At 42.7% G+C, this 17257-nt stretch overlaps 1 protein-coding gene across 1 annotated transcript in view; it reads left to right on the plus strand.

Moving 5' to 3' along the window:
• The window catches only part of IRS1 (insulin receptor substrate 1), a 62072-nt gene extending 45192 nt beyond the window's left edge, over positions 1 to 16880 (plus strand). The window contains exon 2 of the mRNA XM_047871352.1: positions 12336 to 16880. The gene's annotated coding sequence lies outside the window, so the exon portion shown is untranslated. The remainder of the gene's footprint in view (positions 1 to 12335) is intronic.
• The last annotated feature ends 377 nt before the right edge of the window (positions 16881 to 17257 follow it).

The following is a 17257-nucleotide window of genomic DNA, read 5'->3' on the forward strand; positions in this document are numbered from 1 at the left end:
TCGAACTCACGGGCCGCGAGATCGTGACCTGGCTGAAGTCGGACGCTTAACCGACTGCGCCACCCAGGCGCCCCTTTATTTTTTTTTTAATCTTTAAATTTGTTTTAGGGGTGCCCCTTTATTTTTTTTTTAATCTTTAAATTTGTTTTAGGGGCGCCCCTTTATTTTTTTTTTAATCTTTAAATTTGTTTTAGGGGCGCCTGGGTGGCGCAGTCGGTTAAGCGTCCGACTTCAGCCAGGTCACGATCTCGCGGCCCGTGAGTTCGAGCCCCGCGTCGGGCTCTGGGCTGATGGCTCAGAGCCTGGAGCCTGTTTCCGATTCTGTGTCTCCCTCTCTCTCTGCCCCTCCCCCGTTCATGCTCTGTCTCTCTCTGTCCCAAAAATAAATAAACGTTGAAAAAAAAATTTTTTTTTAATAAAAAAAAAAGATTAAAAAAAATACTTTTAGAAACAGCAACTGGAATTTCTATCTTGTACTTTGATATATATATATATATATATATATATATATATATGGTAATAAATGCTCTTCCAAGGTGGGTATTTCATAAGGTGAAAAACATCTCTAGGAACTAGTATTCTGAATTAGGAATAGCCTCTTAGAGAACAAAGTTAGTGGATTTATTTTAAAAGATTGACTAGGGGCACCTGGGTGGCTCAGTTGGTTGAGTGTCCGACTTCAGCTCAGGTCACGATCTTGTGGTTTGTGGGTTCGAGCCCCACGTCGGGCTCTGTGCTGACAGCTCAGAGCCTGGAACCTGCTTCGGATTCTGTGTCTCCCTCTCTCTTTGCCCCTCCCGCGCTCGTGCTCTGTCTCTCTCTCTCTCTCAAAAATAAGCCTTAAAAAAATTTAAAAAAAAAAGGTTGACTAATTCTGGAACAAAGGGGGCCTAATTCTTAACTTCATTTTACTCCCAGATATTGGAGCCCAACGGGCACGACTAATAGTCACAAATAACATAAGGAAAGTCTCTTCTTTCTCAGTGAGTTTTACAAATGATCGTAAGGGCTAGATATTTTCTCCATTTTATGAAATTGTGGAGGCAAAGCGAGGTCAGATGACTTGTCCCAGACCATCCCGAAAGTATTGGCTCAGTTGGATGAGATACAAACCCGGAAGTAATAAAGCATAACTCTTCGTGGGGTCGATCTCTTTTTCATGGTCCATGTAGGGGGAGCACAGGGCACCTGCCAGTCTCCCCCGCACTCTGTTACTTTGGACTCCAGGACGCCTGGTGTTCTCCCCCCGGTTTAGTGTTTGCTTTTGTGTCACACCCGGACATCTTTGTTCTCCTTTGGAGGAGGAACATGTGAAAATATGGGCCTGGACTGGTTAATCAGATTGGCCATCTTCTAGTAAAAAAGGAGGGAAGGGGACACAGCAGAGGTAAGGCTGTGAGCATGGAGTGCACACCCACCGGGACTCTGAAGCCACGGTGTGGCAGTCATAAATAAAAGAGGGTCTTAGAAACGGGAATGCCTGCCTCTTCCCGCGTGCACTTCCGTAGAATTGGCATGGACCCCAGAAACAGTTAACGGGCACGTTTGGTGGCACGTTTCTCAGCCTCAGCACTGTTGACGTTTGGGGCCAGATAGTTCTGGGTTGCAGGTGGCCATCCTGTGCATTGTGGGAGGTTTAATAGGATTCGGGGCCTCCACCCACCACATGCCAACGGCCTCTCTCCCCCTTCGTTCCAACCCCAGTTGTGACAACCAAAAATGTTTCCAGGCATTGCCAAATACCTTTTGCAGGGAGACATTACTCCTGGCCACCCAAATTGAGAACGAGAGATTTAGTGACGTGCTTGGAAGCTAGAAGGTCTGTGCAGAGAAAAGGGTTTAGTCCCCTGAGCATGTTCCAGTGGAGTCCAGATGGCTCCTGCCTGGCTCACCAGTGGCTTACCTTCACAGACCCCCTTATCTCCCCTGGGACTGTAATTCCCTCAGGGTCACTGAGCAGCATTGTCTTTTTTTTTTATGTTTATTTATTTATTTTGATAATGCACATGCTTATGAGCGGGAGAGGGGAAGGGGCAGGGAGAGAGGGGGAGAGAGAGAGAATCCCAAGCAGGCTCCCTGCCATCAGCACAGAACCTGATGTGGGGCTGAACTCATGAACTGTGAGATCAGAATCTGAACTGAAATCCAAGAGCCGGTCACTTAACCAACTGAGCCAGCCAGGCGCTCCATTATTCCTTTTTTTCTTTTTTTTAATGTTTATTTTTGAGAGAGAGAGAGAGAGAGCGAGAGCGAGCAGGGGAGGGGCAGAAAGAGAGAGGGAGACATAGAATCTGAAGCAGGCTCCAGGCCCTGAGCTGTCAGCCCAGAGCCCGACGCGGGGCTCGAACCCACTAACTGTGAGATCATGACCTGAGCCGAAGTCGGACACTCAACCGACCGAGCCACCCAGGCGCCCCACCACCACCTCTTAATTAAGAATTTGGCACAGCTGTCCTCAGGAGGTTTCTAGTTCAGCCAGGCAGGCAGCTCAGTAGCCGAGTGACATGATGGGGTTCAATTCAGCGGGCTGGTAAGGGAACTTCTCCGCAAACGCCGTTCTCCAAATTAAAAAGCCAAAGGCTGAGATGTCAGATAATGGGGAAAAGAAAGGGGAACAAGAGCAAAGTGGAAGTGAGACTTGAGACATGAAAGCAGAGACCGTGAACCCGGGGTCAGCGGGTGAAAGGTCAGCTGCTCCTTGTCGGCTGGAAGAATTTTGCTTCCTGATCCTGGACAATAGAGAAGTGTTTGCAGTCGCTTAGAAATCTGCACCATTGTCTGCTTCAAAGGCCTTAGAGATGCAAGCAATGTACACGTTGTCAATAATTTCAGATGATCTTTCCAGTGTTTTTCCCCCTCCTCTTCCAGCTGCCCACCCTTCGACGTGTGCATCTGGCTGTAATTTCAGGTTTTCGTCAAGTAAGTCAGGCAGCGTTGACTGGCTGTGTCACATTCCCGTTCGGTTCCTTCAGATGCAAGACTGGGGACAAGAATTCAGAAACAAAGCCGCCCGTCCCCTCCCCCTCCAATTAGAAACATGCTTTGGAACCTGGAAATAGTGCATAAGAATCTCACTAAACATCCATTTAAGTCTATTCAGGAGAATTCTTTGTGAATCGTTTCGTGTAGCATGGTGAGTCTTTCATTGGCTGACTTAGAAGGGCTGGGGGCTTCAGGCTTCTGATTCCTCTGAGAAAGCAAGAGAAGTGGGCTTTCAACGGTGTTTCTGTAGATAGCATTAATTTAAGATCCGCCAAAGACACGCGAACGCTTTCCGTCCTAATATTTACCTTGTGCTGTTCCCTGTGTAGGTAGACAGGTCTTTGTCTAAAATCCTATCCCAGGGTCTTATTTTTAGCTTCACCACTACTTTTTACCTTTTCTTTTCGTTCTGGCACTTCCTCCATACCACCCCCCCTCGCAAATAATTTTGTCTCCCTTCCCAAGACTCATTCTAATCTTGGCTTCAGCCTCAGCCCTTGGCTGGTATCTGGTCTATGGATTTATTCTTGCTTGCAGATTCCACCAGAGCATCTTTGGTTGGCGTGTATTTTCAGGTATCAGGAAAAGATGGGAGACCCAAGGATATCTAGGACTTTTTTTTTTTAATGTTTATTTATTTGTTTTGAGAGAGACAGAGACAGAGGGTGCACCAGCGGGGGAAGAACAGAGAGGGAGGGAGGGAGAGAATTCTAAGCAGACTCCACGCTGTCAGCACAGAGCCCGACTCGCCTTAAACTCAGTAGCTGTGAGAGGGAGGCGTCCGACTTGGGCTCAGGTCATGATCTCACAGATCGTGGTTCAAGTCCCTCGTCGGGCTCCGTGCTGAAGGCTCAGAGCCTGGAGCCTGCTTCAGATTCTGTGTCTCCCTCTCTCTCTGCCCCTCCCCTGCTCATGCTCTGTCTCTCTCTGTCTCAAAACTAAGTAAAAACATTAAAAAAATTTTAAAAGAATGCTTCCAGTAAAATGAGTCACAATTGTGCTCTGAATGCATTTGAAATACGCCGCCGTCTACCAGTTTCGATTGGTTTCAGAGAGCTTTCTTTCATCATTTGGGCCACATAAACAACAACAGCTCACGTAACTTCCAAGAATCTGGATTACATTCTCCCCCACACTTTCCCCCTAAGTATTCTCAAAGCAAGAGGGAAGACAAAGGGTAACACCTTTTTGTTTGTGATTTATGATGATGGTTTCCAGGACATGTCACTTAGATTGTGTGCAGTCCGGAGAGTCTTCTACTGAGCTTGACCTTACCAGGAACAGTTGGGCATGGCCCTGTCCTCCGGTAGGCCCGTTTCATGATCAGAATACCACGGAAGATCAGGGCCATGCAGCTGAGGTACCTCGTGTTTCCCGTTAAAGATGCTTGTTCAGTTCAGTACTTGCATTTTTCTTGCATTACCAAATTCTTCCATACAGTCAGCCACAAACCCATATTATCGGGGACTCCGGCTAAAAACTTGTGGTGAGTAGGAAGTAGATTAAAAACACAGGTTTTCCCTTTTCCCCGGCTGCCAAAAGTGATGTCAGTGGTGTTAATGATCCTTACCTCAGCCCGCTGCAGACTCGGGGCCCTCTGTGTGAATGCTTGTTCTGTGCTCTCGTTCCTATGCTATTACGGAAAAGCTGCTGATAGTTGATAAGAAACAATTGGGTAGTCAGACGATTACTCAAATGTAAAATCAGGCACTTGCTTTCTTGAAGCAATTTATGATCTGACTCCAGGGAGAAAGGAAAGAATGCGAAATCTATTTAGTGTTTAGCAGAAATATTAGAGGCAGCAGCACTAGGCTGAGTCTGCTTCATTCCCATTTGCCTAATTCCAGAAATGGCATTGCAAACACTTTTTTACTATCTCTACCCCACATTGTAAACTAAGTTGTGATTTGAATTTATGTCTACTGGTTTGGATCAAAGCCAGACCAATAAAACCTACTTCCTGTGTTTCTGAACATTAAAACAAAACAAAACCAAAAAACTGATGCGAAGTGACAGTATAAACTATAAACCTCAGAGCTGGAATTTAATTCCTAGGAGAGAAAATAAACTGCAGAAATAGCTCCCATGAAAGCAGAAGAAAGACTGAATTTTATGACTTGCTTTCTCAGGTAGGGAAGAAGGTATCATATTACTTTCATGTCTTCAGGCAACAGGTTTATTTTGGTTGAGCTCCGTTAAAATTAAAGCTTCCTGTCCCACATTATGTGGTCTGACTTGTAATGTAGAGGGGTTGTTTTTCTGAGTTTCCCCTACCTTGACTGTCACGTATGTGGGGATGCGTTCTGATTTCTGTAGAAGAGAGATCTTAGACATTTTGACTTACCTTGCGGGGATGGGGGAGGGCTCTTAACGGTGTTGACGACCCCCGTTTGCTTTCTCAGCATGCTCCATATTAATAAAAAGAAATAACCCGTGAAATAACTGAAGTGAATATTCTTTGGCTTAAAAGATTTTTTAAAAATGTTTATTTATTTATTTTGAGACAGAGAGAGGGGGGAGGAGGGGCAGAGAGAGAGAGGGAGAGAGAGAATCCCAAGCAGGCCCCACAGTGTCAGTGCAGAGCCCCACGCAGGGTTGGATCCCAGAAACCATGAGATCATGAGCCAAAATTAAGAGTCAACTGCTTAACTGACTGAGCCATCCAGGCGCCCCTGGCTTAAAAGATTTCTGAATGCTTCTTCAGATTTCCTTAATACATCATTGGCAGAATACTTTTTTTTTTCTTAAGATTTTATTTTTAAGTAATCTCGAACCCATGACCCTGAGATCAAGAGTCACCCGCTGTACCCACTGAGCCAGCTGGCCACCCCTGGCAGAATACTTTTAATTGTTGCAAACCATAGGTTGTTGTAGTCGTTTTAATCTGTCTTCTCCATAAATTTCCAACCCTCTCGAAAAGTCCCTGCCCTTTGTTTTTGGGGACAGGAGAGGTCCACAGTGCTGGCAGGATTCACCCCGTGGACCACAGCGGAGGCTCGAAGGCTGGATGGCCGGCTCCTGGGTCAGCCCCTCTCCTTTTCTTTTCATGATACACGTTGCCTTTCTTCACTGGTGGTCTCCTGAAGTCACCGGCCCTGCCAGAAGGTCTTTCGCTGGGACAAAAGGGGAACTGGAGCGAGGTGGCCTCTCACATGTTGGCAGCTTTCCCTGAATGGTCCTCCCTGGCAGCCCCGTGTGCTGGAAGGGCTGGCCAGCAACCTTGTTATCTTCCCCAGCTCTCGCCCATGTGACTTGCACCAGGAAAAAGTGCTATTTAAGCAGCTCCTTTAAAGCACTGGCCTGGCTGCTCAGTTACCCTTTGCCTTTTAAGACCATGAAACCAAGTCTTTCCAGCTCCCTTCTGGCCTATTTTCAAAGATGTTTCCTTTCTTTAGCTTCTTGTCAACAGAAACTAGCAAACGTCTTGGTCTTTCCTCTAACTTGAGTTCTTTAGTTTAATCCTACCTTGATTTTTCCTTCTTTCTTTTTCTTTCTTTCTTTCTTTCTTTCTTTCTTTCTTTCTCTCTCTCTTTTTCTTTCTTTCTTTCTTTCTTTCTTTCTTTCTTTCTTTCTCTTTCTTTCTTTCTTTCTTTCTTATCTCTCTTTCTTTCTTTCTTTCTTATCTCTTTCTTTCTTTCTTTCTTTCTTTCTTTCTTTCTTTCTTTATCTCTCTTTTCTTTCCTTCTTTCCTTCCTTCCTTCTTTCCTTCCTTCCTTCTTTCCTTCCTTCCTTCCTTCCTTCCTTCCTTCCTTCCTTCCTTCCTTCCTTGTTTCCTTCCTCTGCCACTTAGGTCTGTCCTTCGCTAGAGTCCCAGCTTGCCCCCACACTTCCCAGCTGTACCTTGTAAAAAGCAGAGTGATTCTCCCTGTGTCCCAAACTTGAAACTCCCTGGAGTTAGCTTTTCTTTTATTTTACTTGGGTGATTATTACGGCTAACAGGACTGAGCTAATAATTCTGTTTCCTCCCTAAATGCTGACGTCCAACCCTCGGTGGTAGAACCAAACTCTAAGCCAGGAAATGTCTTTAACAAGGGTTTCACAGTCCATCAAATGGATCAGCAGTCTCCTTTCTCCATCTGAGATTGAGTAGTGTGAAGGTTAAAATCCAGAGTACACATATACTCCCAGAACTATGAATCTATTTAATACTGATGTGTGTGTGTGTGTGTGTGTGTGTGTGTGTGTGTATGTGTGTGTGTGTGTGTGTGTGTGTGTTAATTTACTGGCCTGTTTGCCAGAATCAGGTCTGCTTAAAGACAGAATACTTTGGCAGTGTTTTACAATGTACCTTACTAATAATATGTTAGCATTCTAGAAGACTCGATCTTCTCTAAATTAGTGGTACCGTGAATTATTGTGTTGGCATCAGTGAGGTGGCTGAAGAAATGGACTGCCATCACAGTAGTGGTATGCAGTTGACTATAATTGTGTCAAATAAGAAGTCAACAGGCCAGGAAAGACAAGATTTAGAGAGATGTTACAGGCTCCATTTTCGGCATTCTGCCAAGTACAAAGCTACCCACCATGCCCACCATTTCTCTCTCTATTCCCAGGTGAAGGGAACGGTCTTCTCCTCTGAGAGGAATCCTCCCCTCCTGTTCTTCTATATGCTTTGTCCCATTCCCGTAAGGACTTGGGCTTTTGGACCCCAAAGCCAGGAAGCCAGAGGCTTTTCCTACTTTCAAACTCCCATCCCCATCCCCATCCACGATAAATTGGGAGGAAGGGAAAGGGATAGAATACCGAAAAGGTTTAAAAGTTGGTTAACATTTCAAATATCGTCTCATCACAGATTTTTTTTTTAAGAATGGGGAAGATCGAAATATGATGAAAACATTATTTTCCAGTCCTATTTAAACAATTTTGACATTAAATGTAGAATTTTAAAAGTTCAAGTCCTTTAAGCAAATAGTGAACTTAGGACCACAGCTGAATCATGGGTTTTACCTGGTTGACAAGATTTCAGGAAATTTTATTCCTTCTTTACATTTTTTGTGTTGTATAAATTTTCTATATTGTGATCGAGAATTTTTTTTTAAATCATAGCTGTTTATGTTAAGTGAAAGAAAAATGTGCTGTTTTGACACATGCCTTTAAGTGGAGGAATTTATTTATAAAAAATTTTTTTCTAGTTGATCTACGATATGAGAGTTCAAACAATGATCTCCACCGAAGAAAAGCCATTTACTGTAGTTACAGTCATTTTTTTCTAAGCATAGTTGGGTGAGGAAGAGTTATGTTCTGGCTACATTTTGGAATAAGACAATAGCCCAGCAACTTATAACATTTTACTCCTGTTTTCTTACTAAAACTAGAAATTGCAAGGACTGCTTTAACCAGGTATTTAGAACAGTGTTGCAGTTGACTCAACAAACTGGAAGGAGGTTTCAAGGCCTTTGAATACAAGAGAAAACTTTTAGTCAATGGGTTGGACTAAAAATTCGTCGTTGGAAGGGTATGGATCCTTCATTGTACACATATCATATAGCCTGATGCTGTTTTCAGCTGCTTTACGGTGAAGGTTAATCAGGCTGAGTGTGAACAGCAGCAGAAGCTTTATTTGTTTTTCAGCTTTGGTAGGCATAGTTTAAGTGGGTCGAGTCCAAAAGATGTAAATTCCTACTGGATGCAATAATGCAGTAATCCATAAGTCTCAAGTAGCATTGCTCAAGTGTTGACTTACTTGATAATGCTTTAAAAATTGCATTTTTCATTACTGGCAACAGGATTAGGTAGGTTTTATCTTACGACAAGACACACGGAAAGGTACAAGAGATGCTGATGTGGTGATGAAATTTTATCAAAATGTAATTTCCTGCTACTAAATCTCATGACAGGTGCATGGTATTTCTGAGTTCAGAAGTTATTCCCCAGTGATGTAACTAGACAGAAAATATCATAGGAACATCACCATTTGGTATTTGCCCAGCTCTTCTCCAAGGAAGTGTTTTTTGCTTTTTTGTTTCCAGTTTATGGATGTTACAAATGACTTTTTGTATTTGTGAAACGTTGTTGCAATATTTGCCTCATTCGGTTGGTGGGGAGTCCTTTGGGGTTGTATATATAAAGTGCATCAAACATACCTACACCCCTGTCTTCCCTTTTGGTGCTGATTATAGTCTTTATCACTGACTTTTCATTTGTCACTAACAGATGTTTCTTGAATTGAATGAGTGCTGGAACCTACTGTGGGTATTGACTTTTTAAAAATATATTCCAAAAATGTATACTATATGTGTTTGCCTTCCTTCAAGAGACTTCCTTTATTGAGAATCAGCCCTTCCTGACTGCAGTTGCATAGAGGCGGGGATATAGGCAAGTGAACTTAAGCCCCAGGAACATAGGCTGAGGTCTGTCTGTAATGTCCTCAGAGTTCATGTCCAATAAAACTCCTCAGAGCATTTGTGAACAGCTATGCTTTTGGAACTTTAGTTTTGGGGTTCTTTGGCTTTAGCTAATGCCTCACTGGGAACCATTACTCAGCTTAATCAGCCCCTGTGTTCACCCTATTTGGCTCCCAAAACTTCTTGGCTGTTTCGAAAGATCAAATGTGCCCTCAAAGGGCCAAGACTGGCTGCTATAGAGATCCTTCAAAAGAATATGCCCGAGGCTGAGAAGGCGGGTGCAAAAAAAAGAAATGGGAACTTGAGAAGGCATTCCAAAAATGCTGCTTCCAACAATGGCTGCCTGATTGGGATAAGTATGCAGACCCCAAGGTGGCTGGAATGAAGGACAGTTCTCACCCAGGCGTGCCTGTTAGAAATCTGTATCATTTACTCAGGAGCGAAGTTTTCTGTGTGTCCATACAGACACACAGACACACGTACACACACACCCTTGAACAAAGATAAGCAGATGTGAACTTCAGACTTTCCCTTTAAGTTTTTCTGGGCCTCTGTTGCCTGTTTATAGCCTCTGTCCCCATACTCGCGGTCAGCAGACCCTCCCACTTTCCCCACTTGTTTTCACTTTCTCAGAGATCCCCAAGGTGATGGCACCAGAAGGGAGCATTCGTGGCTGAGACGTGTGCTGATCAGGATTTACGACCAAGGGGTTTGAAAAGTAGTACACTGAGACTTTAGAGGGAGAGTTTATGGTGCAGTTGACAGATCCTTTATTTCCTGCTCTTTGAACACACACGCATGCGGGAAGCTACAGGGAGGGTTCCGGAGTGGCCCCAAAGCAACAGATTTCAGCATCTGGCGAAGCCACAGTGTTTTCCCTTTTCAGAGAGCCCCCGATCTCTGCCCCGCCGCATTCATGCAGGTTGGCACATGTGACTACAAAACTGGATACAGTTTGTTCCTGTGCTGAGCTGTTCATTCAACCCTTCTGGCCGAGAGCCAGGTATAAAATGAAAAGCATACCGTGTGCCCTCCGTTCCCACCGCACACACACTCCCCTCCCCTTTTCTGTAAATGAGCAGTTTGTTTGTTTGTCTCAAGCCCTTTAATACAGTGGGGCCTTCCCACTTCATCTGAGGCCCAGAGCTGTGAAGCTGTGTCTGGATACTCTGGTCAGAACGTTCGGATAGATTGCGGTGTGAGTGCAGGAGAACCTTGCAAGCCTATGGGAGATCTGGAGATGGTTCTCCGGGGTTTCTGAAGGGATGGGTTTTCCTGACACTTTGGGAACCACACAGAGTAAGTCCTGTTTCTCTGGCAACGAAAGGGATAGGCCTGGAGCGCTCTCTTGTTTTCACATTGGTGTCTCCATGTCACGTCTTTATTTGTATAGAGAAAAATAGGCTGTTTACCTGTCATTTAGGGGTGGGGTTAATATTTTGAAATAAACAGAAATCTCCTCATCAAGCTAGAGTCTCCGTTTAGTACATTTCGACTTACCTGAAAGCCATTATGTAAATAGGGAAGGCTCACAGGTCCCGGCCATACTCTCCTTCGAGAGAAGAGAGCGAGAAACAGTTCAATCGGTCAACATATACACTGGACGAATTGTAGAACCTGTTCCTTTCCTTGCCACGGATATGGATTATTATAACTACCGCATCTTGACTTATCATGAAGCATGTCTTTGTTGTCCCTATACTTAAAGGTGTCTTGGGGTTTCCTTCAGAGTTCTTCATCTACCCAACCTACATTTGCAGGTTTACTTCCTTGACCCCCTTCCACATACCTCGTGAGGCAACATGACTATATTCTTTCCTTGGCCTTTCCGCGGCCGCACTCTCTTCCCCAGACCTTGTTTTATCGTGTGCTCACGGTGGGAACTGTGCTTTTCCCCTTGGATTCATTCCACTCATATTTAGTGAGTACTTACTGTGTGCCAGCCCTTGTGTTGAGCTCTGGAGAGGCAACCCCAAAGCAGCATAGATAGGATCCCATTTCCACATCCCCAAACTATCCCTTTCCTTCCAGACCAAGCCATATGTGTCAGTGAATTACTTCCTTTCTGTTCCCAGTTAGAAGTATTCTTTCCGTGCAGCGAGAGCTTTTTTCCTGTGCATTTACCATGGGATTTACCTCCTTCCTGTGCATTTTCCAGGGGATTTACCTCCTTCCTCTTTTGTGTGGTGCCATATACTACTGAAGACATTCTGTAAATATTGGTATTTATAAATAACCGTGGAATGCATAAAGAATGTGGCCCTCAGAAGGACTGTCGAATGCTAACACTTGAGAGCGAAGGAGGGTTCATAACGTTGAAAAAGGTGTCTCCTCTCTGGAAGGGAATGGATAATGCCCCATGAGGTCTGCCTTCTTGAATTGCATGGAAGAAATGTGCTTCTTGCAGAGTAACATTTCTATTAGGTCTAAATCAGAATCCCTTCCCTTTTTAATTTAATGATTAACTGGGTCTGTTTCACCTGGGTCTCCTTTCGCATCTGAAATTTTCATCTCATGTCAAACAACGGCACATTAAAAACTTGACTTCAGATTTTGTAACGTTAGGCCCTCCGGCTTCAAATTCTAAAATCTACACTTGACTTTTAACCAAAAGAAGATGAAGTGTGGCCTGGCTGGACTCTGCCTACCATATTTTATAGTAGTTTTACACAATAACTGTAATTCACATTTTTGTTCTGATCCTAAGAACATCCAAGTATTTTGTGTTTTTGTGTTGTTAAACTCTGAAACCTCCAAATCAGATCGATTTGTTTACTGACTTAATATTGACTGTTTTGAGTTTGTATTTGCTTTAGACTCTTGCATTTTGAAAGGGGAAAAAAAAGTTAAATACAGTCTGTTGATTTTATTTAAGTACACAGTACTGTTTGTGCCCGTAACTTCGGCTTATCTGGTTCTGCCTCCTTTTTAAAGAAAAATCCTTAGAAAATGATGGAATATGAGGTTTGAGATGCCTTTGCTGACGACTCTTTTTCTTTTTCTTTTCAGAATGAAGACCTGAATGACCTCAGCAAATCTTCCCTTAACTCATGGGTACCCAGACTCTGAATATTTCATGATTCACAACCAGGACCTCACATCTTCCTCCTCAGTAGATGGTACGATGCATCCATTTCAGTTTGTTTACTTTCTACAATCCTCAGGAGTTCCTTGACTGAACTGCACGTACTATATTGTGCCAAGCAAAAAAGCACTGTGACACCAGAATAATGAGTCTGCATTAAGTTCATCTTCAACCTTAAGGACTCAGCTGGCCACGTGAGCTGATGTGATCACCTCCATGCCACGAGAGAAGGGGTTTACTCTCACTGCATTTACAAGATACATTTCATCTGCTGCTGAAACTGCGTATGACAAAGCATCATTGTAAATTATTTCATACAGAACTGTTCGCTTTGGGTGGAGAGAGTATTAAATATTTAACATAGGTTTTGATTTATATGTGTAATTTTTTTAATTAAAATGTAACTTTTCTTACAGCACATCTTTTTTTTGGATGTGGAACTGAGGTATACAATGTTCTGTTGTAAAGAGTGGAGCAAATACTTAAAACGAGGCTAACAAGAGTAGAATAGGGTACGATCCTTGTTTTAAGATTGTAATTCAGAAAAATAATATAATAAGAATCATAGTACCATTAGATGGTTCTCAATTGTATAGTTATATTTGCTGATACTATCTCTTGTAATATAGCCCTGATGTTGAGCTGAGATCCTTACAAGAATTGACCTTAATTTTGTATTTTTCCTGTAAGGCAATAGGCCATGTTAATTAAACTGAAGAAGGGTATATTCTACTGGGTATTTTCAAGTGTCAGCGTAAAATTGGCAATTGGATGGAAGTAAAATCACAACTAAAAGAAATCAAAGACTTCCATTGTATATACTGTAAAGAGGAGGAGACTTGGGTGATTCCTTTAAATCAAAAGCTCTCTTTGGAATGAACAATGTGGGTGTTTGTAAATTCTGGAAATTTCTTTCTATTCATAATAAACTAGAGACTGTTGATCTTTTCTTCTCCCCCTCCCCCCACTTCTGTAAGCTTCCTGCTCCATTGCTACCATTTTTTTTTTCTGTGCACACATTAGGATCTTTTATTTCCTGCATCGTCTCGGGAAAGATGGTAAGACAAGTGAGTACTTGTCTTTCATTTCTAACCAGAAATTAAAACTCCAGAAAAATGTTTTTTATCATGACCAGGGCTACATGTCACTTTCCATAAGACCCTTATCTCCTGTTTTCTGAGAACATCCTGTGCCACATTATTTAACTGAATGTAATTTGGCCCATTTGCCCTGGTGGGTACTGGCCTTTTAGTGATTAGTTAATAAAACCCAGTGTACAGAGAGCATGTCAATGCCTAATGACCAGCTACTGAAACATCTAGCCAGCAGTGAAGAGGTTAATCCTCCTCTTATTTGGAAAGTACACACATCTTGGAATTTTTCCTTATGAAAAAGAAAAGGCAGTGGACATAACTTCGAGCTATTGCCTACAGTGTTTTTAATCTTTTTTTGCCAGGGAACTTCCTAAAGGTTAAGTGAATTAATGCCGATGTCAGGCTCTTCGGAGGCCATGTAAACTCTCTATCAAAAATTCCCAGCCCTGCTGTTGAGAAAGAGCAACATTTTATTTCTCCCATGGGTTGAGCTCCCTGGGTGGGGGAAGGGCGACCCGGAAGGGGCCAGGGTTGGGGGCACTGCAGTGGCCGCTGCCCCTCGTCAACTGGTCGGGGGACCACTCAAAAGGGAGTGGACATAAATGGAATTCCTCACGCTGGCAAGGCCTGCGTTCTGTTAACTCAGCCAGATAGCATGTACCTCACAGATTGTTGTACAGTGTTCATTGTGGCAGATTCCAATCATTTGCATGCTCATCAATTTCTAAGATGAATAGGTCTGTGGTCGTAAGAATCCATTGTTTTCAAGGAACTTGCTGAATTACATCATTTCCTATGAGGAGAGGACACTACCGATTTTAAAAATCTGATACGAATTTTTTTTTACACTTTTATAAAAAAGACTTTCTTCGTCAAACTAACTTAAATGTTTCAAGTATTCTGACTCATACTCTTGCTAGTGTAGGAAGAAAGCAAGCTGTCCTGCTGTCTTCTACTGGGGACATAGGTAGTTAAAGAGAAATCAATGAACAAAGTCAGCCCCAACCACATTTCCTGTGAAGCTGGTTATTATTTCTCAAGGAAGCTAAGTTTTGACTATGTATTGCCAAGATACCTCTGTGTGTGGAGTATCGACATCTTTTGGGTGAGAACAGAAATGAACAGACTGGAAAAGCCATCTCTTGGTTAATTTCTCTGATGCTTTGTTGAGTCACGTAGCATAAAGTTAGAAAATCTTATAGAAGCTGCTTCTAGGGGTCCCTGAGCTGGGTCTGGTGGTGGTATCCAACCTCATCAATTTAAAACTGGAAGTGCTGGTATTTAAGGCAAAAACTCATGCTCTGACTACAGAGGGGTTGACCTTGAGCAACATCAGCCGCTACATCCTTGTGTTCAGTTCCTATTGAGAGCTGGCTTTTATCCATTTCCAAGTATTTGTAGGCCAGCCAAGGAATTACATTAATGGGGCTTCTAGTGGCCTCTGGTTAACCTATAAGTTAGTGGCTTTTCCTCATGAGACCAACCTTTTATAGTGTTCTTTCTTAGAGACCTAGACAGAGTTTTAAAATTCTCCTTTGTAGAAAGAACAAATATATTTCATGACTTTGAGAATATCTTCATTCTGGGAAAAAAAATCCTAGAACCAGCTAGAAGTGAAGAGAATCCATTAATGATCAACCACCTGAGTCAATAATGACAATTCAGTACCGATGTTACATTTGTGGCTATTTCTCGCTAACTTTCAAAGGTCAGGGACTTTCTTAACTAATCTAGGTTGACTGCAAAAGTGGGTTTACTGAACACCATCTAGCCAAAAGTAGAGATTTTTAACCTTTTTTCCTCTGTTGTCTCCTAACTTAATTTTGGGACATTTAACATATTAAGAAACAATTTTACTGTCCTGTAAGAAACAGCATTTTACAACACTGAAGCCCGTTTTGTTCGATCTCGCATCCTGAATGCAATACACCATGTAGTTGAAACTTTAATTTTGTTTACTGCAGGTGGTTTAAAAATGGGAGGGGAGCTCATCGTCCACTGACAGTAGAGCCATGAAAAATGGGAGAGATGTGAAATGCTCTGAGTGCTTTGGCACAACTCTGTGGGTCAGTCCATCACACAAAGAGGTGCTGAAGCCAGAGACACTGTGGGAAGTAAGACCTTGATTGGGGAGATCAGGAGGACCCCTTGGGAGGAATATGGAGATGGATGGAAGCCACATATGAAATTGCTGCTTTGCAATGACTTGACAGGGGAGTTAGTGTTCCTAGGACATCGCGTGTGTTAGGTGGAGGTAACGCTGCGTTCATAAAGGCTGCTGAAAAAGTTGAGAGGAAGAAGGATGCATTTCTTGGGATGTGAGGAAATCTGGCCTCACCAATACTGAGAGAAAGACATCCACTGTGGAAAGCAAAACAGCCTTCCTGTAGTCAGAACATCGAGGGTTAGACACCGGTGCCTTTGATCATTTCCAAAACCAAGCCATAGAAGATCTTGGAGGTCCTACCTAGTGTAGCTCTGTATGTCCATGTCTCCTACACCTGGGTAGAGAAAGCATGGGTCGGATGGCATGTTGGGTTTCCCACTTCTTGTAACCAGAGCATCTAGTTCGATGTGGTGAAGAGGTAGAAAGATAGTGAAGGTGTTTGACCCCATTCTTAAGGAATGTATCAGTAATGGAGAGCTTATAATTAGTTAATAAGGTTAGAAAATGACTCAGCTGGAGAGTTGCCTTCCTTTCATTGTTGATGACTTGGCATTTGTGATGTATACACCAAGAGCTCTGGTGTTTTCAACCCTTGCCATTCACCTGGCATTTAAATCTCTCCTTGCTTCTGTTGTTAATTTCCCTGGTGTGAACCAGTCTGCCACATAATAGGACAAATTCAGTAAACAGGAAAACTTGTCTGTATTTGTATAGACCTCTTGAGTGCTGTTTTGTGTTTGTTTTTGTTTGTTTTTGTTTGTTTGTCTTAGAACTTTGCTATTTGGCTTAAGAATGTAGTTCCCAGGACAATTTTCCTTACAAAGTTCTTTCATTACACCTCTTGGCTGCAGGGTGGGCCAAATTAAATACATATATATATTTTTTTCATTTAATGTATGTGCAGTTTGGTTTATCATCTTAAGATGGTGGTGCTGTCCATGGTGCTACTTCATCCGTGTACAAAAGGACCAATGCATGGTCTGTATTGCTACCAAAACATTTACTGTATATATGTGTATAACATATGTATTATGTATATATGTAATGGGTACCAGGCCAGGTATATATTTTTATTTAGAAGTGTTTCACTTTTCCTAGTTTTCTTTATAGTGTTATGCTTATTTTCGGTCCCCCCTTCCCCCCGATTTTGTCTGGTACTTAGAACTGTAGTGTCTTCATTGTTAATTAAAGAAAATTGTCTAAATGAATTCACGGATGTGAATGCTAGTGATCCTTAATGTTTTTGGTTATGGGATGTGAAACAAAACTGCCAATTAAAAGAGTTGCTGGGGCATTTGGGTAAGAGCAGCATACACCATTTAACATACTTTAATAAATGATTTTGGAACAGATAGGTTTGCTTCACACTGTCCCTTGTCAGTTGGCTTTCAGTGGCCAAGAGCATAAAGAAAAAGACCCTGGAAAGATTTTAAGCTGCTTTTGTTGTTGTTGGTAAAATGGGAAGAGGGAAGCAAAAATCCATTCTCCTTGGGATGGAAAGATAGATGTTCTGTTGATAGGCACTGGAACAGCCTTGTCAAAACTTTCAGTGTGCACATGGATCCCCCAAGAGGTTGTTCAAATG

The sequence above is a fragment of the Prionailurus viverrinus genome, chromosome C1, assembly GCF_022837055.1.
Source record: "Prionailurus viverrinus isolate Anna chromosome C1, UM_Priviv_1.0, whole genome shotgun sequence".
In the NCBI taxonomy this organism is placed as follows: Eukaryota; Metazoa; Chordata; class Mammalia; order Carnivora; family Felidae; genus Prionailurus; species Prionailurus viverrinus.